Below are 23,018 nucleotides of genomic sequence, written 5' to 3'. Positions count from 1 at the left end.
ATAAAAGTTGATACAAGTATTATGCACAGAATTATAGATATACTTCTCCTTAATGCAACCGCTGTGTCAGATTTCAAAAAAGCTTTACGGAAAAAGCAAACCATGCAATAATCCGAGTACGGCGCTCAGACACGAGTCAGAAATAGCGTTTTAAATATTCACTTACCTTTGATGATCTTCATCAGAATGCACTCCCAGGAATCCCAGTTCAACAATAAATGTTTGTTTTGTTCGATAAAGTCCAACATTTATGTCCAAATACCTCCTTTTGTTAGCGCGTTTGGTAAACAAATCCAAACTCACGAGGCGCGGGCAAGTCCAGGCGAAAGTTCAGATGAAAAGTTCAAAAATGTATATTACAGTTCGTAGAAACATGTCAAACGATGTATAGAATCAATCTTTAGGATGTTTTTAACATAAATCTTCAATAATGTTCCAACCAGAGAATTCCTTTGTCTTTAGAATTGCAATGGAACGCAGGTCGCTCTCACGTGTAGGCACATGATCAGCTCATGCCACTCTGGCAGACCTCTGGTTGAAACAGCTCTCATTCCCCCCTCCTTCACAGTAGAAGCCTCAAACAATGATCTAAGACTGTTGACATCTAGTGGAAGCCTTAGGAAGTGCAATATGACCCCATAGACACTGTACATTCGATAGGCAATGAGTTGAAAACTACAAACCTCAGATTTCCCACTTCCTGGTTGCATTTTTCTCAAGTTTTCACCTGCCATTTGAGTTCTGTTATACTCACAGACATAATTCAAACAGTTTTAGAAACTTCAGAGTGTTTTCTACCCAATATTACTATTAATATGCATATATTAGCTTCAGGGCCTGAGTAGCAGGAAGTTTGCTCTGGGCACGCTTTTCACCCGAACGTGAAAATGCTCCCCCCTTATCCCAAACAGGTTAAGTACTGCAGTGCATCTCCTCCTCATGGACTGCACCAGATTTGACAGTACTTGCTGTGAGATGTTACCCCACTCTTCCACTAAGGCACCTGCAAGTTCCCGGACATTTCTGGGGGGAATGGCCCTAGCTCTCACCCTCCGATCCAACAGGTCCCAGACGTGCGCAATGGGATTGAGATCCGGGCTCTTCGCTGGCCATGGCAGAACACTAACATTCCTGTCTTGCAGGAAATCATGCACAGAAGGAGCAGTATGGCTGGTGGCATTGTCATGCTGGAGGGTCATGTCAGGATGAGCCTGCAGGAAGGGTACCACATGAGGGAGGAGGATGTCTTCTCTGTAACGCAAACCGTTGAGATTGACTGCAATGACAACAAGCTCAGTCTGATGATGCTGTGACACACCGCCCCAGACCATGACAGCCCCTCCACCTACAAATCGATCCCGCTCCAAAGTGCAGGCCTCGGTGTAACGCTCATTCCTTCAACGATAAACGTGAATCCGACGATAAACGTGAATCCGACCATCACCCCTAGAGACAGAACCGCGACTTGTTAGTGAAAAGCACTTTTTGACAGTCCTGTCTGGTCCAATGACGGTGGGTTTGGTGAGGACCTGCCTTTCAACAGACCTACAAGCCCTTAGTCCAGCCTCTCTCATTCAATTGCGGACAGTCTGAGCTAGAGGTCGACCGATTAATCGGAATGGCCGATTAATTAGGGCCGATTTCAAGTTTTCATAATCGTAAATCGGTATTTTTGGGCGCCGATTTGCCCAATTTTTTTTTTTTTTTACCTTTAATTAACTAGGCAAGTCAGTTAAGAACACATTCTTATTTTCAATGACGGCCTAGGAACGGTGAGTTAACTGCCTTGTTCAGGGGCAGAACGACAGATTTTCACCTTGTCAGCCCGGGGTTTCCAATCTTGCAACATTACAGTTAACTAGTCCAACGCAATAACGACCTGCCTCTATCTCGTTCCACTCCACAAGGAGACTGCCTGTTACGCAAATGCAGTAAGCCAAGGTAAGTTGCTAGCTAGCATTAAACTTATCTTATAAAAAACAATCAATCATAACCACTAGTTAACTACACATGGTTGATGATATTACTAGGTATTATCTAGCGTGTCCTGCGTTGCATATCATCTGACTGAGCATACAAGTATCTACGTTTCTGACTGAACGGTGGTAGGCAGAAGCAGGCGCGTAAACATTCATTCAAAAAGCACTTTTGTGCGTTTTGCCAGCTGCTCTTTGTTGTGCGTCAAGCATTGCGCTGTTTATGACTTCAAGCCTATCAACTCCCGAGATGAGGCTGGTGTAACCGAAGTGAAATGGCTAGCTAGTTAGCGTGCGCTAATAGCGATTTAAACGTCACTCGCTCTGAGCCTTCTAGTAGTTGTTCCCCTTGCTCTGCATGGGTAGCGCTGCTTCGATGGTGGCTGTTGTCGTTGTGTTGCTGGTTCGAGCCCAGGGAGGAGCGGGACGGAAGCTATACTGTTACACTTGCAATACTAAAGTTCCTATAAGAACATCCTAATAGTCAAAGGTTAATGAAATACAAATGGTATAGAGGGAAATAGTCCTATAATTCCTATAATAACTACAACCTTAAACTTCTTACCTGGGAATATTGAAGACTCATGTTGAAAGGAACCACCAGCTTTCACATGTTCTCATGTTCTGAGCAAGGAACTGAAACGTTAGCTTTCTTACATAGCACATATTGCACTTTTACTTTCTTCTCCAACACTTTAATTTTGCATAATTTAAACCAAATTTAACATGTTTCATTATTTACTTCAGGCTAAATTGATTGTATTGATGTATTATATTAAGTTAAAATAAGTGTTCCTTCAGTATTGTTGTAATTTTCAGTATTACAAATAAATAAATAAAAATCGGCCGATTAATCGGTATCGGCTTTTTTGGTCCTCCAATAATCGGTATCGGCGTTGAAAAATCATAATCGGTCGACCTCTAGTCTGAGCACCGATGGAGGGATTGTGCGTTCCTGGTGTAACTTGGGCAGTTGTTGTTGCCATCCTGTACCTGTAGGTGTGATGTTCGGATGTACCGATCCTGTGCAGGTGTTGTTACACGTGGTCTGCCACTGCGAGGACGATAAGCTGTCCGTCCTGTCTCCCTGTAGCGCTGTCTTAGGCGTCTCACAGTACGGACATTGAAATTTATTGCCCTGGCCACATCTGCAGTCCTCATGCCTCCTTGCAGAATGCCTAAGGCACGTTCACGCAGATGAGCAGGGACCCTGGGCATCTTTCTTTTGGTGTTTTTCAGAGTCAGTAGAAAGGCCTCTTTAGAGTCCTAAGTTTTCATAACTGTGACCTTAATTGCCTACCGTCTGTAAGTTGTTTGTGTCTTAACGACCGTTCCACAGGTGCATGTTCATTAATCATTTATGGTTCATTGAACAAGCATGGGAAACAGTGTTTAAACCCTTTACAATGAAGATCTGTGACGTTATTTGGATTTTTACGAATATTCTTTGTAAAACAGGGTCCTGAAAAAGACCCGTAATTTTTTTTGCTGAGTTTATTTTGTATATGTTTTATGTTGAAAATGTTTTTTTTCTCAGACATAAATAAACAACTCCAGGTGAAAGACAAAGGCCAAAGCTGTAATAAAATAACAAATTAACTGGCAAAGCAGCAGAGCGAGGTCCGCATCCAGCAACGTCACGAGTCACGTTTTGCAGCTGTTTCAGTACAGCACTACAGGGAGAGGGAAATAATCCACTGGACTAGTTTCAATGTATGGAATCACTTATGAGTTTCTTGATTTTGGGTAAACTTCTCCTTTAAAGCATCAGACTCCATAGTAATTCATCATTAGAAGCTACAGGCCTCCTTTAATGCAGCTGGTGGCCACCACAGATACTGACTTACTTTTTATTTTGACCCCCCCCACTTTGTTCAGGGACACATTATTCAATTTCAGTTAGTCACATGTCTGTGGAACTTGTTCAGTTTATGTCTGTTATTGAATCTTGTTATGTTCCAACAAATATTTACACATGTTAAGTTTACTGAAAATAAAAGCAGTTGACAGTGAGAGGACGTTTCTTTTTTTTGCTGAGTTTAGATTGACGAGGGGGGGAAAAACAATTGAATCAATTTTAGAATAATGCTGAAATGTAACAAAATTTGGAAAAGGTGATGGGGTCTGAATACTTAAAACCTCTCTGGGATATGTGGGACGCTAGCCTCCCACCTGGCCAAAAGCCAGTAAAAATGCAGAGTGCCAAATTCAACTAAAACACTATAAATATCAAACTTTCATTAAATCACACATGCAATATACCAAATTAAAGCTACACTTGTTGTGAATCCAGCCAACATGTCAGATTTCAAATACGCTTTTCGGCGAAAGCAAACGATGCTATTATCTGAGGATAGCACCATAGTAAACAAAGAGAGAGAAGCATATTTCAACCCTGCAGGCGCGACACAAAACGCAGAAATAGAAATATAATTCATGCCTTGCCTTTGACGAGCTTCTTTTGTTGGCACTCCCAATATGTCCCATAAACATCACAATCGGTCCTTTTGTTCGATTAATTCCATTGATATATATCCAAAATATCCATTTATTTGGCACGTTTGATCCATAAAAACACCGGTTCCAACTTGCGCAACGTGACTACAAAGTATCTCAAAAGTTACCTGTAAACTTTGCCAAAACATTTCAAACTACTTTTGTAATACAACTTTAGGTATTTTTTAACGTAAATAATCGATAAAATTGAAGACTGGCTGATCTGTGTTCAATACAGGAGGAAAACAAACTGTAGCTAGCTTTCTGGTTTCCTCGTTCTGGATGGCCGTACTTCTTCATTACACAAAGGAATAACCTCAACCAATTTCTAAAGACTTTTGTCATCCATTGGAAGCGGTAGGAACTGCAAGAAGGTCCCTTAGAAATCTGGATTCCCAATGAAAAATAATTGAAAAGAGAGTGACCTCAACAACAACAAAAAATCTGAATGGTTTGTCCTCTGGGTTTCGCCTGCTAAATAAGTTCTGTTATACTCACAGACATGATTCAAACAGTTTTAGAAACTTCAGAGTGTTTTCCATCCAAATCAACTAATAATATGCACATCTTATCTTCTGGGGATGAGTAGCTGGCAGTTGATTTTGGATATGCTTTTCATCCAAACGTGAAAATGCTGACCCCTATCCTAGAGAAGTTTTTAACGAATGCACTGTGTGTGTGTGTATACTGAACCAAAATATAAACAACGATTTACAGTTTATATGAGTCAGTGATTGTAAATAAATAAATGAGGCCCTAATCTATGGACTGTACATAACTGGGCAGGGGCGCAGCCATTGGTGGGCCCTGGAGGGCATACGCCCACCCATTGCGGAGCCAGGCCCAGCCAATCAGAATTAGTTTTTCCCCACAAAAGGACTTCATTACAAAGAGAAATACAACTCGGGTGGCTGGTCTCAGACGATGTGGAGGTCCTGGGCTGGCGTCGTTATATGTGGTCTGTGGTTGTGAGGCCAGTTGGATGTACTGCCAAATTCTCTAAAATGACGTTGGAGGCGGCTTCTGGTAGAGAATTTAACATTCAATTATCTGGTAACAGCTCCAGTGGATATTCCTGCAGTCAGCATGCCAATTGCACGCTCCCTCAAAACTTGAGACATCTGTGGCATTGTGTTGTGTGACAGAACTGAACATTTTAGAGGCCTTTATTCTCCCCAGCACAAGGTGCACCTGTGTAATGATCATGCTGTTTAATCAGCTTGATATGCCACACCTGTCAGGTGGATGGATTATCTTGGCAAAGAATAAATGTTAACAGGGATGTAAAAAATTCTGCAATCTTTTTTTTCAGCTCATGAAACATCCAACACTTTACATGTTGCGTTAATATTTTTGTTTATTGTAGTTACTCTCAGTTTTAGGAACATCTTCCCAAATATTTCATTTTATTTTTTACTTTACCCAAAATATGACATCAGCGATAGTCAAAATGTTGAAAATCTGTGAACGTCTAAATAAGAAATTGGGCCATTGAAACAGCAGGTGTCGAACCCTTTCGACAACGGAGAGATTTTACTGATGTGCTTTGTGTCTTCGACGTAAAAACAAGTTTTGGACTTCCACTTAAAATTACTTATTTACTTATTTTATGTTTAAGGAAGTGTGTACAATTGTGGCCAAATGTTTTGAGAATGACACAAATATGAATTTTCAGTCTGCTGCCTCAGTTTGTATGATGGCAATTTGCATATACTCCAGAATGTTATGAAGAGTGATCAGATGAATTGTAATTAATTGCAAAGTCCCTCTTTGCCATGCAAATGAACTGAATCCCCCCCCAAAACTGGAAGCTTCAAAAGGAGGGTGGTGCTTGGAATCATTGTTCTTCCTCTGTCACCCATGGTTACCTGCAAGGAAACACGTGCCGTCATCATTGCTTTGCACAAAATAGGCTTCACAGGCAAGGATATTGCTGCCAGTACGATTGCACCTAAATCAACCCTTTATCGGATCATCGATAACTTCAAGGAGAGCGGTTCAATTGTTGTGAAGAAGGCTTCAGAGCGGTTTAATTGTTGTGAAGAAGGCTTCAGGGCACCCAAGAAAGTCCAGCAAGCGCCAGGACCGTCTCCTAAAGTTGATTCAGCTGCGGGATCGGGGCACCACCAGTACAGAGCTTGCTCAGGAATAGCAGCAGGCAGGTGTGAGTGCATCTGCACACAGACTGATATTCTGCAAAAGGTACAGGGATTGGACTGCTGAGGACTGGGGTAAAGTCATTTTCTCTGATGAATCCCCTTTTCGATTGTTTGGGGCATCTGGAAAAAAGCTTGTCCGGAGAAGACAAGGTGAGCGCTTCCATCAGTCCTGTGTCATGCCAACGGTAAAGCATCCTGAGACCATTCATGTGTGGGGTTGCTTTTCAGCCAAGGGTGTGGGCTCACTCACAATGTTGCCTAAGAACACAGCCATGAATAAGGAATGCTACCAACACATCCTCCGAGAGCAACTTCTCCCAACCATCCAGGAACAGTTCGGTGACGAACAATTCCTTTTCCAGCATGAAGGAGCACCTTGCCAAAAGGCAAAAGTGATAAGTGGCTCGGGGAACAAAACATCAATATTTTGGGTCCAGGGCCAGGAATCTCCCCAGACCTTAATCCCATTGAGAACTTGTGGTCAATCCTCAAGAGGTGGGTGGACAAACAAAACCCCACAAATTCTGACAAACTCCAAGCATTGATTATGCAAGAATGGGCTGCCATCACAAGATGTGGCCCAGAAGTTAATTGACACCAGGGTGGATTGCAGAGGTCTTGAAAAATAAGGGTCAACATTGCAAATATTGACTCTTTGCATCAACTTCATGTCATTGCCAATAAAAGCCTTTGACACTTATGAAATGCTTGTAATTATACTTCAGTATTTCATAGTAACATCTGACAAAAATATCTGAAGACACTGAAGCAGCAAACTTTGTGGAAATTAATATTTGTGTCATTCTCAAAACTTTTGGCCACAACTGTAGCTCGCATTCTGTATCATACAGCTATGAAAGTTATATATTTAGAACCACCTGCTCGATTGGAATTAAGCGACGCCTGTGTCTTGAGTGTCCAAGAACGGTTTAGTTTTTTGTGTTCTGACTTGTAAAACAGGATGAATAAAATAAGTAATGTAAACATTATCAGTAATTACCAGGAAACTCTACAACATTTGTTTGAAGATCACACCAAGATTGTTAAAACTGGCCTTAGGTTATTGAGCGATCTGATTAGGATTTACCCTCGTAGCAAGGCCTATTTATCATGTGGAGGTTTCATTCAGGTCTCTTTTTTTAAAAGCACACTGTCTTTGGCAGGAGAAAGACCAGACTCAGAGGAACCAGAGCCAGGGACGTCCAAACCAACAAGAAGACACCAGTGTTCCCTGTGTGGCAAGTGTTTTAAACAGTTAGGGAACCTGAAAGAACACGAGAGAATACACACAGGTGAGAAGCCTTACCACTGCTCCCAGTGTGGAAAGGGTTTCAGCCAGCCGGCGAATCAGAAACGGCATGAGAGAATACACACAGGGGAGAAGCCTTACCACTGCTCCCAGTGCGGAAAGAGTTTTAACGATTTAGGGAACCTGAAAAAACACGAGAGAATACACACAGGGGAGAAGCCTTACCACTGCCCCCGGTGTGGAAAGTGTTTCAACTGTTCAGGGGAGCTGAAAAACCATGAGAGAATACACACAGGGGAGAAGCCTTACCATTGCTCCCAATGTGGCAAGTGTTTTAAACAGTTAGGGAACCTGAAAGAACACGAGAGAATACACACAGGTGAGAAGCCTTACCACTGCTCCCAGTGTGGAAAGAGTTTTAACGATTTAGGGAACCTGAAAAAACATGAGAGAATACACACAGGGGAGAGGCCTTACCACTGCTCCCAGTGCGGAAAGAGTTTTAACCATTTAGGGGACCTGAAAAACCATGAGAGAATACACACAAGGGAGAAGCCTTACCACTGCTCCCAGTGTGGCAAGTGTTTTAAAAAGTTATGGAACCTGAAAGAACACGAGAGAATACACACAGGGGAGAAGCCTTACCACTGCTCCCAGTGTGGAAAGGGTTTCAGCCAGCCGGGGGAGCTGAAATGGCATGAGAGAATACACACAGGGGAGAAGTCTTACCACTGCTCCCAGTGTGTAAAGTGTTTCAACCAGCTGGGGGAGCTGAAATGGCATGAGAGAATACACACAGGGGAGAAGCCTTACCACTGCTCCCAGTGTGGAAAGAGTTTTAGCAATTTAGGGAACCTGAAAAAACATGAGAAAATACACACAGGGGAGAAGCCTTACCACTGCTCCCAGTGTGGAAAGGGTTTTAACCATTTAGGGAACATGAAAAAACACGAGAGAATACACACAGGTGAGAAGCCTTACCACTGCTCCCAGTGTGGAAAGGGTTTCAGCCAGCCGGCGAATCTGAAACGGCATGAGAGAATACACACAGGGGAGAAGCCTTACCATTGCTCCCAGTGTGGCAAGTGTTTTAAACAGTTAGGGAACCTGAAAGAACACGAGAGAATACACACAGGTGAGAAGCCTTACCATTGCTCCCAGTGTGGAAAGGGTTTCAGCCAGCCGGCGATTCTGAAACGGCATGAGAGAATACACACAGGGGAGAAGTCTTACCACTGCTCCCAGTGTGTAAAGTGTTTCAACCAGCTGGGGGAGCTGAAATGGCATGAGAGAATACACACAGGGGACTTGCTGTCTTATATTGTTGACTGATAATGATTACCTGTTTCTACTATATGAACTTGAATTGTACAAAGTATACTAAAACATATATTTGTATGTTTTTATTAGAAAACATGAATTGAATATGGAGTTTGAATATAGAGTAGGTCAGATTCCATCTGTTTTAAATGGTCCTTTTTTAAACTCTGACACTGTGTGTGTGTTTATCTGTGTGTCATTCCTCCAGCACTGCAGATACTCAAGTGATATTTGGATGTGATGCATTTGTTCCGTTGTTTACATTTGCAATGTTGGCCCACTGATGATTTAATGAAATGAAAATGTTCACAGACTCTGTAATAGAAAATGTTAATTGTATGTGTCCACATATCTGAGTATGTGACTTGTGGTGGATGAATCAGAATTAGTTGGGTAACATAGATAATTAGGTGTATGGCAGTGTCTGGAACCATTGTATGTCCTCTCTGATGTTGCACTTATCCTGGGATAGTGTATGACCTAGAGGCTCACTCCCCTCAGTGAGCTTGTCCAGGAGTGGGGTCAAGAAGGGGTTTTACTTGAGATGGGAGTATCTAGAGTTGACAATTGAGTTATGCCATTGGATGAGTTGGTGTTTTTGTGCTATGAAGTACCAGGAACGAGATTAGAACCTCGTTTTAGGGACCAAACTGAATGATAAATTATAGCGAATGCTATCTGGCTACGGGATACTCCTTTCTCATTATAAAGTCTCACTTTGTGAACTGTTCCTAATATCTGTGGTTTGTTATGTCGGCTAGGGGGTGGATCTTTGCTATAAAAGATCTCAGTAGCCATTGTGTTGCCACTCTCAACGGTTCATTAGAAATAGTGAATTGTTGAAAGTCATTGCAAAAATCTTATTATTAAAGATGTAGTTTAAGTATAACTCTGATTGGTGTGTGAAGTTTTAAAGTATAACTCTGATTAGTGTGTGAAGTTTGTCTCTCCTCATTTGGTAATACAGAAATTAACCACCACAGACTAACCTTGTGAAACTGACCTATTATAATCTCCTGTTCCTGGGAGTATCATCCTGCGTTGCGAACCAGTTTGCACCTGTGCCCTTTGTATGAATAATATCCCACCCAGGAACAGGAAACTATAAAGATATGTGCTCATCACCCAATGCTTCAGGAATTCAGACTGTCTACACTGCGCTGTGTAACTCTGTTATTCTCTCTGAGCTCAGAAATAAAGAATCTTGGTTTGACTTGGACTCCAGCAGATCCTTATTTTATAATATCCACCACAACTCTCCCACGGATTGCTGTTTATCATTGTCTCAATGAAGAGTTCTTTGTTTTCCTTTCCTGGGGTCATTTACAAGCCTCCCACTGGTTGAATAAACGTTGTTTCCACGTCATTTCAACAAAACAAATCCATGTGATGATGTTTGATTAATGTGGAAAACTGATTGGATTTGTAAAAAGCCATGAACATCAGGTATGTTTTATTTTTCACTGAACTGGCAACCTAAATCCAATGACAGGTGACATTTTGTGTTGATTTCATGTTGAATCCACTTTAGTTGAGGACTCAAAGAAATATAAAGAGAAACTAGACGTTCAACACGTCTGTGCCCAGTGGGCTGGTTTGAATACGTGGCAGGTGTTGGATCAATATCCACCTTAGTAGCTAAGTTATATGCAATTTGCGCCAGATTTCCATGTGAATATTCTCAAATCTGCATAAAACAATATACACATTTTCCCATCAGAAATGTTTGCATCAAACAGACTTATTGTGGATAAAAGGCTTTGCGTTATGACGTAGTGCACAAGAAAAATAACGTTTGCTGTTAAATTCCCATGTACCGAATGAAAAATACAAGTTAAATTGGTTTCCATCACATTTTCAACTCCACTGAGGGTTTTAAAAACTTGTGTAAAATAGAAAACATGCTCTTGTCCCGTGTACTGTAGCCTGCATCTCACATATACAGTGTTGGTAGGCTACCTACATGATGAGATTATTATGGATGAGAGAGATATTATTTTATTTGTCAAATGGCAGCCAAGCATCAATCATCATGTCACCAGAATAAGACCATCAAAATGTATTGGAAAGGAGCATCAAGCTCATCACATGCAGTTTCACCACCCTGTGAAGTTCATAACTTATTTTGTCTGTAGCCTAATAAACTGCATGGTTTCCCAAGTCGTAGAGGGAGGACCACACAACATATCATCACGTGACTCCAAGTTAAATAAGATGTGATGGTTAGTATATAAATATTTGTGGATAAATGAGTTTCCACCGCCATTTCTTGCTCATACATTTTTACTGACACAAAAAGACCCCACCATGTCAAACAAACTAACAAATTGTCTATCTGCATTAATAAAAGTGTACAGGCATATCCTGTTTCCGTCAGCCCGGTCATTACTTTTGAAATGGTTGTATCAATGTCCACCTTCATGATATGGATGAAGCCTGATTTGGAATGTCTGAGTAGTTCTATCTTATGTCATAATACACACCTCTGATAGTCGATAGTCAAGTGATATTTAGAATGTCTGAGTAGTTCTATCTGATGTCATAATACACCCCTCTGATAATCAAGTGATATTTGGAATGTCTGAGTAGTTCTATCTGATGTCATAATACACTCTGATAGTGATCCATTTGCTCCATTGTTTCCATGTCAGTTGGTTTCCCACTCTGATGATTTATATCTGACAGAGGGGCTTTAAAGGAATAGTATGGTCACATTTACAGGTTGTGGCTCAGTATTCTTAGTATGATGTGAAAAAAGAACAATCAACTATTTATTGATAATGTATATTCCTATTCAGCTTCTACATCTGCATAGAGGCAAACAGTATCTTAAAGTTGATTAAATATATATATATATAAATTGTACACTTCTATTTTCACAATTTGAATTATTATTCATCAAAAACTACCAACAATACACTGCAGCTTTGACATCAAGAAGAGAATGGGCTGATGGGTGTTGGTGCTACTATACAGGTAAGGCTGTCCAATATGAATGTTCAATACACACAATAGGTTGATCAGTAGCCAGTTAGCTAGCTGCTACAGTCCAATATGAATGTTCAATACACACAATAGGTTGATCAGTAGCCAGTTAGCTGTGCTGCTACAGTCCAATATGAATGTTCAATACACACAATAGGTTGATCGGTAGCCAGTTAGCTAGCTGCTACAGTCCAATATGAATATTCAATACACACAATAGGTTGATCGGTAGCCAGATAGCTAGCTGGTACAGTCTAATATGAAAGTTCAATACACACAATAGGTTGATCGGTAGCCAGTTAGCTAGCTGCTACAGTCCAATATGAATGTTCAATACACACAATAGGTTGTTCAGTAGCCAGTTAGCTAGCTGCTACAGTCCAATATGAATGTTCAATACACACAATAGGTTGACTGTTGACCAATATGAATCTTCATAATGAGGAAAAAATAAAGGTGGGCTCTCCTGTCAACATGGGGCTCCTGCTGCAGGTAGCCTAGCGGTTACTAGTGTTGGGCCAGTAACCGAAAGATCTCTGGTTTGAATCCCAAAGACAACTAGGTGAAAAATCTGTCAATTTGCCCTTGAGGACAGCAGCAGCAGGAGCCTCATGTTTCTCCCATTCTTCTCTGCAGATCCTCTCAAACTCTGTCAGGTTGGATGGGGAGTGTCACTACAAAGCTATTTTCAGGTCTCTCCAGAGATGTTAAATCGGGTTCAAATCCGGGCTCTGGCTGGGCCCCTCAAGGACATTCAGAGACATCTCCCAAAGCCACTCCTGCATTGTCTTGACTTTGTGCGTAGGGTCGTTGTCCTATTGGAAGGTTAACCTTTGCCCCAGTCTGAGGTCCTGAGTGCTCTGGAGCAAGTTTTCAAAAATTATCTCTCTGTATTTTGCTCCGTTCATCTTTCCCTCGATCCTGACGAGTCTCCCAGTCCATGCCACTGAAAAACATCCCCACAGCATGATGCTGCCAACCCAATGCTTCACCGTAGCAATGGTGCCAGGTTTCCTCCAGACGTGACCCTTGGCATTCATCAGACCAGAGAATTTTGTTACTCATGGTCTGATAGTCCTTTAGGTGCCTTTTGGCAAACTCCAAGCTGGCTTTCATGTGCCTTTTACTGAGGAGTGGCTTCCGTCTGGCAACTCTACCATAAAGTCCTGCTTGGTGGAGTGATGCAGAGATGGTTGTCCTTCTGGAAGGTTCTCCCATCTCCACAGAGGAGCTCTGTCAGAGTGACCATTGGGTTCTTGGTCACCTCCCTGACCAAGGCCCTTCTCCCCCGATTGTTCAGTTTGGCCGGGCAGCCAGCAGTAGGAAGGGTTTTGGTGGTTTCAAACTTCTTCCTTTTAAGACGATGGGGACCTTCAATGCTGCAGAAATGTTTTGGTCCACTTCCCCAGATCTATGCCGTGACACAATCCTGTCTCGAAAGGAGTATGTCACATCAAATATAGGCTACTTAAAGTTCATGAGAGAACACACATATGCTCGTACACTTGTCTCATTTTTACAAAAATAGAATTGTGCTTTTGGTCATGCAATATTTTCTTTATATATATATACACTGATCATACCAAACATTTGGAGAGAAATAAACGTCCTAATATGGACTAGGAACCTCCTCCTTTTCCCTCAGAAGAGCCTCAATTTGTCGGGGCATGAACTCTTCAAAGTGTCCAAAGCCTTCCACAGGGATGCTGGCACATGTTGACTCCAATGCTTCCCACAATTGTGTCATGTTGGCTGGATGTCCTTTGGGTGCAGTGAAGGCTCCTCAGAGAAGGATGGTCTTCCCCTTCCTCCTCTGAGAAGCCTCCACTGTACCCAAAGGACATCGAGCCAACATGACATAATTGTGGGAAGGGATTTTCAGTGAGTTTCAGAAGAAAATAAATTGGTAAAACATTTTAAAAAAATCATTTTTGGATAAAACTATACTAAATATAATCACATCACCAAATAATTGAATAAAAAAATAATTGAATAAAACATACTATTTTGCGTCCTCCTCTGGGTACATTGACTTCAATTCAAAACCTAAGAGGCTCATGGTTCTCAAGGCTTCCATAGACTTAAACAGTAATTATGACAACTTCCGGAGGACATCCTCCAACCTATCAGAGCTCTTTCAGCATGAACCTTCTCCGCTGTGCAATGTGGTTTCCGAGCTGGTCATGGGTGCACCTCAACCCCGCTCAAGGTACTAAACGATATCATAACCGCCATCGAGAAGAGACAATACTGTGCAGCCGTATTCATGGGTTGGCACCCCCCATTGGGTTGTGCCATGGCGAAGATCTTTGTGGGCTATACTCGGCCTTGTCTCAGGATGGTAAGTTGGTGGTTGAAGATATCCCTCTAGTGGTGTGGGGGCTGTGCTTTGGCAAAGTGGGTGGGGTTATATCCTGCCTGTTTGGCCCTGTCCGGGGGTATCATCGGATGGGGCCACAGTGTCTCCTGACCCCTCCTGTCTCAGCCTCCAGTATTTATGCTGCAGTAGTTTATGTGTCGGGGGGCTGGGGTCAGTCTGTTATATCTGGAGTATTTCTCCTGTCTTATCCGGTGTCCTGTGTGAATTTAAGTATGCTCTCTCGAATTCTCTCTTTCTTTCTATCTTTCTTTCTTTCTTTCTCTCTCTCGGAGGACCTGAGCCCTAGGACCATGCCTCCGGACTACCTGGCATGATGACTCCTTGCTGTCCCCAGTCCAGCTGGCCGTGCTGCTGCTCCAGTTTCAACTGTTCTGCCTGTGGCTATGGAACCCTGACCTGTTCACCGGAGGTACTACCTGTCCCAGACCTGCTGTTTTCAACTCTCTAGAGACAAACGTTTCTTAAACAGAAAAAAACGGGATAAACATACCTGAATTTGTCAAATAAAATCAAACTTTATTTGTCAAATGCTCCGAATACAACAAGTGTAGACCTTACAGTGAATTGCTTACTTACAAGCCCTTAACTAACAGTACAGTTCAAGAAGAGTTAAGAAAATGAGCAAATGACCAAAAGTAAAAAATAATAAAAAGTAACACAATAAAATAACAATAACAAGGCTATATACAGGGGGTACTGGTACCGAGTCAATGTGCGGGGGTACATGTTAGTCGAGGTAATTTGTACATGTAGGTCGGGGTGAAGTGACATTTCATAGATAATAAACAGCAAGTAGCAGCAGTGTACAAAACAAATGGAGGTGGGGTCAATGTAAATAGTCCGGGTGGCCATTTGATTAATTGTTCAGCAGTCTTATGGCTTGGGGGTAGAAGCTGTTAAGGAGCCTTTTGGTTCTAGACTTGGTGCTCCGGTACCGCTTGACGTGTGGGAGCAGAGAAAACAGTCTATGACTTGGGTGACTGACAATTTTTGGGTCTTTCTTTATAATTGTCCTGGATGGCAGGAAGCTTGGCCCCAGTGATGTTCACTACCCTCTGTAGTGCATTACGGTCAGATGCCGAGCAGTTGCCATACCAGGCGGTGATGCAACCGGTCAGGATGCTCTCGATGGTGCAGCTGTAGAACTTTTTGAGGATCTAGGGACCCATGCCAAATCTTTTCAGTCTCCCGAGGTGGAAAACTTGTTGTCGTGCCCTCTTCACGACTGTCTTGGTGTGTTTGGACCATGATAATTAGTTGGTGATGTCTTCACGACTGTCTGTCCATGTGTCACTGTCTGTCACCTAAAAAACGTATCTCGACCTGTGTGCACCTACGTTCTAAACTTTCATTCATAGGCTAGGTTGTAGCAATCTCATGATGGGTATAGGGAAAATTCTAGTATCATGTAGTAGCCGAAACCTATTGCTGTTACATTGAACAGGGTGAATGGAATATGAATGACAGTCATCTAATATGCTGTAATAGAATTAAGGCCATGCTCATAAAAAACAAATCGTTCTGCCTCATCTTAAACGGCACTGTTTGGGTGGTGGATGATTCTTGGTACACATGGGAAATGGTTGAGCTGGAAAACCCCAGCAGCGTTGCAGTTCTTGACACAAACCGGAGCCTGGGACCTACTACCATCCCCCGTTCAAAGACACTTAAATATTTTGTTTTCCCCATTCACCGTCTGAATGGCACACATACACAAGCCATGTCTCATTTGTCTCAAGGCCTAAAATGCCTTACAGGATGATTTGTGTCTTAAAGAGCGTAGCTTTAAGGAAATAGTACCGTCACATCTAGATAAAAACTAATGTGAAAAAGGAATAGAAGTATGTATTCATCATTTACAATATATCAGCTTATTGTTAAATTATTATGACGTTTTTTTCCAATACAGAAAGTGTAGTAACTATTGTTTCCAAACTGCGTTACCCACTCCAGCCAGCAGATGGCGATATGCGTCTTTCATGTGATGCTTCTTGCTTGACGTGTAATTTACTGGACGGGACACTTCTTCAGGAACAACAACGCGGCTACTCTTTCAACCGCCTCGGTAGCTTGCTAGCCAACATAAAACTGAAAGATTGACGCTTTAGACCATGTTAATGTACATTAGCTAATCACAGTGTTGTAAACGCAGTTCTGTTGACGTATCAACTGGTTAACTTTAACCTAATTTGCTTGTTCAATTTGCAAAGTTGTTAAACATTGATACTGAGCCTAGCGTTAGGCTAGTCGCTAATTCTAACATCCCAGACCATGAGCTCACTAAACTACTCATCCCCCGTTAAAGAAGATGTCTGCTGTATGCAGAATGAAGCTCTGAGGCTGAACATTGTCGTGAAAGAAGAAGAGGATGATATAGAGGAAACAGAGGAAGAACCTTTTAGAGAGGAAGAGGATGCTATCTCAATAAAGGTGAAGGAGGAAGACGTCTTGGGAGTGAAAGAGGAGGAGACAGAATATCAGATTAACTCCAGTGAGTACTGTCTTAAAAACAGAGTCACACACTATGCCGTTAGTTTAACTAATGTGGGGATTTTAAGGGGCATTCTACTGAAGTTCTACACTTGAATATGTTGTTCAGTACTGTAGGAATTGTTAAAGGGGCCATCTGCCTTTGTTAGTTTTAATCTGCCATTGGTACATATATTTTGGGGACTTTTAAATTAGATTTATTAAATTATCCATGTAATTTATCCATGTAACTAGTATAACAGGCTTTTAAAATGCAAAGTTGGAGCATAATTTATACTTAAAATATCAAAGGGATGCAAAAGGCACCCATTTAGTGTAACGACCCTTTAACATTTGCATTTTAGGCTGTTTAGAGAGATTAATGCCTCTTGTAAGACCCTATGATTATAATAGACGGTCGTAAGTTCACTATCTGTTTGATGTTCTCATTCACACAGGAGAGAGACATGACTATCCTGGATCCTCTGGAGAGCCTCAACAACATCCTGATGCTGACGAGTCAGAGAAGAGTCTCTCCAGATCAGAACACCAGATGGTACAGCTTGGTCTGGTCTAGCATACAGCTTGCTCTATTGGGGTCTGGGCTGGGTTTCTGTAAAGCACTTTATGACAACAGTGACATCAGCATCCATAATGATATGTGTCTGTGTCCCCTCTTTATGGTTACCAGGACAACGCTAGCCCTTCCTCCCTCCCGGAGTCCCCGTGTCGTGCTTCTCCCGGTAGCGCCTCACTGCTGGGTATAAAGAGGTTGTCTGTGCTGCTGGTGGACTGCAGGAAAACAACGGGGCTGAGTGGAACTGTGAGAGGAGGAGAAGAGAAGAAAGGATCAGATTTGACTCATCAAAGTAAGTGCTGTAGTTTAGTTTGAACAAATACAATAGATCTGCCCACTGGTATCTGTTACCAGGACAACCAGCAGAGTTCTGTTAGTTGACAGGAAGATAGACTGGTATCTGTTACCAGGACAACCAGCAGAGTTCTGTTAGTTGACAGGAAGATAGACTGGTGGATATGGATGTTATGAATATAACACTGAAAAAGGATTCTGCCAATGAAGAGAGAAACCAATAGAACATATAAAACCTTGATGAAAGTTAGCTTTAGAGAGAAAGTTTCAAGATGATCTGATGTAAGGTGCTTGTTTTACAAAAACTTTTCCTAAAAACATTATGGATGTTACATTGCCTGTCCCAGTCAACCCCCCTATCTTTACAAGACTCTAGAACACACAAACTAAACTCCAGACACTTCAATGTGGTCTGTATTGCTTCATTAACGTTGAAAAGTTTAACTATGTCTCATTGGTTAGAAGACATTAGTTTGTGTATTATTCCAATAACCAACCTGGAAAGGTAGTGTATCAATTTAATGTATGTATTAAATTGAATGAGACAATGATATCCAATCAGTTGAGACTGGATTGATATCCTACAGCGTAACCTGAATTATTTCATGAAAAATGACTGCCGATTCTTCGCCAGAGGTTACTGATAGCGCAAGCTGAGATCTCACATGATTCCCGCCCGGCGCGGGAATTCACTATGAACAAAGGGGAAAACAAAAATGGCTGCTCCCCTTTGTTAGCTTAGCATCTGGCGCAATGCTTAGCTTTCCTTGCGCGGGGTTTCCACTTCGACACGCAAGGGAAGTTCCCCCCAACAAGGGAACGGGTTTACTAGGTGACGTCTCACGTTCAACCCCTAAACTCTTCACGTGACTAAATACGAGAGGTAGAAAGATAATGGCTTCGCTTCGGTTAAACTAATATACCTACTCAAATTTCCGTAATGGCTGGCTCATATGTCCTCTGCTCTAGGAATTGCTTATGACCGAGTCAGATCACTCCTGAAAGCGACCTACTAGTTGGGCCACTAGTATTATTCTAAGAATGTCTGCATCGGCTGGTACATATGCCCTAGCTCGTAGCATTCATTAGACCCTCTGACACACTGGCTTTCGTCAGATGTACCACAGGGGTGGTTCTCTCCCGATCAGTATCTGGGTGAAATGGAACGACACACACACGCTTCTCCCACCAGTCCTGCCTATAGCTATTAATGGTATATATGTATCTTGCTACACAATTGGTATGGAATTAACCCAAAAGCTATTAATCTTACAGCTACCCCCCCCCCCTTCAATTTCCACCTGAAGACATACCCAAATCTAACTGCCTCTAGCTCAGGCCCAGGAGCAAGGATATGCATATTCTTGGTACCATTTGAAAAAAAACACTCTGAAGTTTGTGTAAATGTGAAGGTACACGAGAGAAATATCCCTTTGGGTGCATTTGACAGCTATGCTTATTTGAACCCTAACCTTGCCCCGAACTGCCGCACTTATGGGTCAGAATATAATGATGTAATTACGTGTTGAAGGTCTCCGCTGTGGGTCTCTCCGCGTGGGCCGTTTAGGCTTCAAGAAATGACGCACTTCTCTGGTGCAACTCTTTGGTTGTCCTCACGATGTCAGTGTCCTTTTTGCTTAGTGGTCTGATTCCTCACCCTTGTTCTGAAAGGGTTCTTCTGAGGACAACCAGCCCTGTAGCTCAGGGCTCACAGCGTAGGAATGAAAACAGTGTAGATACCACGATTCGATGGGGGGTGGAGACCGGGTGGTCCGGCTTGAATTCACCCGCTTAGACGCAGCTATTCATCCATAGCATGAGAAGAAAAGGATTCCTTTGTCTTCAACCTCGTGTTGCGTTTTGGGTTCGTTGACTACTCAGACCTTTGCTGCAGCTCGGGTCACTTAGTCTGATATGTTAATTCTTAACTCACATGTCTTATACCCTCGGGTCAGACGTGGGCGTCACCGCCTTTAGGGCAATTCTCTGGGTGTACCAAGTTATGAGGCAAGGTCTAGATTTTACTCAATCCAATTTTAGACAACTAACTTCACATTTCATCTTTACCAAAACATTCTCTTTGATTTGAACATTTTCCACACAACGTACAATGTATAAACATCAAGCATATACTAGGAAAACTCTTAAAGTTACAATGTTTTCATAATGACGTCGTCCTTTAACCTTTAATAACAAAACAAAAATTACATTAATTTTCATATTCCATCTATCGTCATTACCACCATTGTGGCTGACGGAAACCATTGTTCCAAAGTCCATTTATTCCATGTTTAATGTTCTGAGGCCGGTTCTCCATAGTGAGAGGACAAAATAATTTTGTCTGTTGCCTAAGATTTACAATGGGCGTGAGGGGTCATAAAACCCCCACATCTTCATACCCCTAGATCTCTCCTAAGTTGGGGGTGAGAGATAATCGGTACGGTCATGACACCTCATACAAGGCAGCATTATCATGAAGAGGTTTCATTCAGGTCTCTCTTTAATTAAACACTGTCTTTGGCAGGAGGAAAACCAAACTTCGAGGAACCAAAGATGTCCAAACCAGCAAGACGACACCTCTGCTCCCAATGTGGAAAGAGTTTTAACCAGTTAGGAAGCCTGAAAGCTCATGAGCGAATACACACAGGGGAGTTGCCTTAACACTGCTCCCAGTGTGGAACTAGGTTTACCAGATTAGGAAGCCTGAAAAGACATGAGAGGATACACACAGGAGCGAAGCCACACCATTGCGCCCAGTGTGGAAAGAGTTTTAACAAGTTAGGAAACATGAAATCTCATGAGCGAATACACACAGGGGAGAAGCCTTACCACTGCTCCCATTGTGGAAAGAGTTTTAGAGAGTCAGGAAACCTGAACGCTCATAAGCGAATACACACAGGGGAGAAGCCTTACCACTGCTCCCACTGCGGAAAGCGTTTTAACCATTCAGGAAAGCTGAAAGAACACATGAGACTGCACACAGGGGAGAACCCTTGCAAATGCTCCGTCTGTGGGAAGACATATTACTCATCACGGTCACTTAAACGTCATGTGAGAATCCACACGGGAGAATAATTACTTCTCCTCGTGTGTAAACTCATGTTTCACATCACATTGACTTAAAATTCATCAGAGAACATACACAGTGCTCCCATTGTCTTATATTGTTGACTGAGAATGTGTTTACTTGTTTATACCATATGAAATGGAATTGTACAAAGTAGTCTTAAACATATATTTGTATGTTTTTACGAGAAAACATGAAGTGAATATGGAGTCTGTCAGTTTGAATATAGAGTAGATCAGATTCCATGTGGTCCTTTTTTAAACTCTGACTGTGTGTGTGTTTATCTGGGTGTGTCATTCCTCCAGCACTACAGATAGTACAGTGATATTTGGATGTGATGCATTTGCTCCATTGTTTACATTGGGGGGGAAAACAATTGAATCAATTTTAGAATAATGCTGAAATATAACAACATTTGGAAAAGGTGAAGGGGTCTGAATACTTAACGAATGCACGTGTGTGTATACTGAACCAAAATATAAACAACAATTTCAACGATTTACAGTTCATATAAGTCAGTCATTGTAAATAAATAAATTAGGCACTAATCTATGGACTTTACATGACTGGGCAGGGGCGCAGCCATTGGTGGGCCCTGGAGGGCATACGCCCACCCATTGCGGAGCCAGGCCCAGCCAATCAGAATTAGGTTTTCCCCACAAAAGGGCTTCATTACAAAGAGAAATACAAGTCGGGTGGCTGGTCTCAGACGATGTGGAGGTCCTTGGCTGGCGGCGTTATATGTGGTCTGTGGTTGTGAGGCCAGTTGGATGTACTGCCAAATTCTCTAAAACGACGTTGGAGGCGGCTTCTGGTAGAGAATTTAACATTCAATTATCTGGTAACAGCTCCAGTGGATATTCCTGCAGTCAGCATACCAATTGCACACTCCCTCAAAACTTGAGACATCTGTGGCATTGTGTTGTGATAAAACTGCACATTGTAGAGTGGCCTTTTATTGTCCCCAGCACAAGGTGCACCTGTGTAATGATCATGCTGTTCAGTCAGCTTCTTGATATGCCACACCTGTCAGGTGGATGAATTATCTTGGCAAAGAATAAATGTTAACCAACAGGGATGTAAAAAATTCTGCATTCTTTTTTTTTAGCTCATGAAACATCCAACACTTTACATGTTGCAATTATATTTTTGTTTATTGTAGTAACTTTTAGTTTTAGGAAAAATATTTCAACTTATTTTTTACTTTACTCAATATATGACTTCAGCGATAGTCAACATGTTGAAAACCTGTGAATGTCTAAATAAGAAATTGGGCCATTTAAACAGCAGGTGTCGAACACTTTAGACAACGGGGAGAATTTTTTGATGTGCTTTGTGTCTTCGACGTAAAAACAAGTTTTAGACTTCCACACAAAATTACTTCTTTACTTATTTTATGTTTAACCTGTTGAGGATAGAGGGCGCTATTTACACTTTGGGGAAAAGTCATGCCCAATTTAAACGGCCTCGTACTCTATTCTTGCTCGTACAATATGCATATTATTATTACTATTGGATAGAAAACACTCAAGTTTCTAAAACCGTTTTAATTATATCTGTGAGTAAAACAGAACTCATTTTGCAGCAAACTTCCTGTCAGAAAGTGAAAAATCTCAAATCGAGGCTCTGTTCTAGGGCTTGCCTATAAATGTGCTTGATATATATTAGTATACATGCACTTCATACGCCTTCCACTAGATGTCAACAGGCAGTGAGAGAAGAAATGGAGTGTATAACTTGATCTGAGGTCGAATAAAAGCTCTTGGCATGACGTGACACCAGTTTCCTGTTTTCTGGAGCGCGCAAGAAGGGACCTGGTATTGCCTTCTGAAAAGCTGTCGTTATAGACGACTAATATCTCCGGCTTTGATTTTATTTGATAAATGTGACAATATCATCGTAAAGTATGTTTTTTCAATATAGTTTTATTAGATTATTGAAATTTTTTCGGGACGTTAGGCGTGTTGCTTTGTCTGCGCTTGTTCACGAAGGAGAGCTTCGCGCCACTTTGCTAGCTTTCCGTGCTAATTGACTGCAGAAGAGGAC

At 41.9% G+C, this 23,018-nt stretch overlaps 1 protein-coding gene and 1 pseudogene across 1 annotated transcript in view; one reads left to right on the top strand and one right to left on the bottom strand.

Moving 5' to 3' along the window:
- Window positions 1-21,052, top strand: part of LOC120039772 — a 45,062-nt pseudogene extending 24,010 nt beyond the window's left edge.
- The window catches only part of LOC120039782 (zinc finger protein 850-like), a gene marked incomplete at its 3' end in the record, with an annotated part of 248,537 nt that overhangs the window by 159,995 nt on the left and 65,524 nt on the right, over window positions 1-23,018 (bottom strand). The window lies entirely within an intron of this gene.

Source organism: Salvelinus namaycush, unplaced genomic scaffold (genome assembly GCF_016432855.1).
Source record: "Salvelinus namaycush isolate Seneca unplaced genomic scaffold, SaNama_1.0 Scaffold3, whole genome shotgun sequence".
NCBI lineage: Eukaryota > Metazoa > Chordata > Actinopteri > Salmoniformes > Salmonidae > Salvelinus > Salvelinus namaycush.
This window is presented reverse-complemented; position numbering and strand designations above follow the sequence as displayed.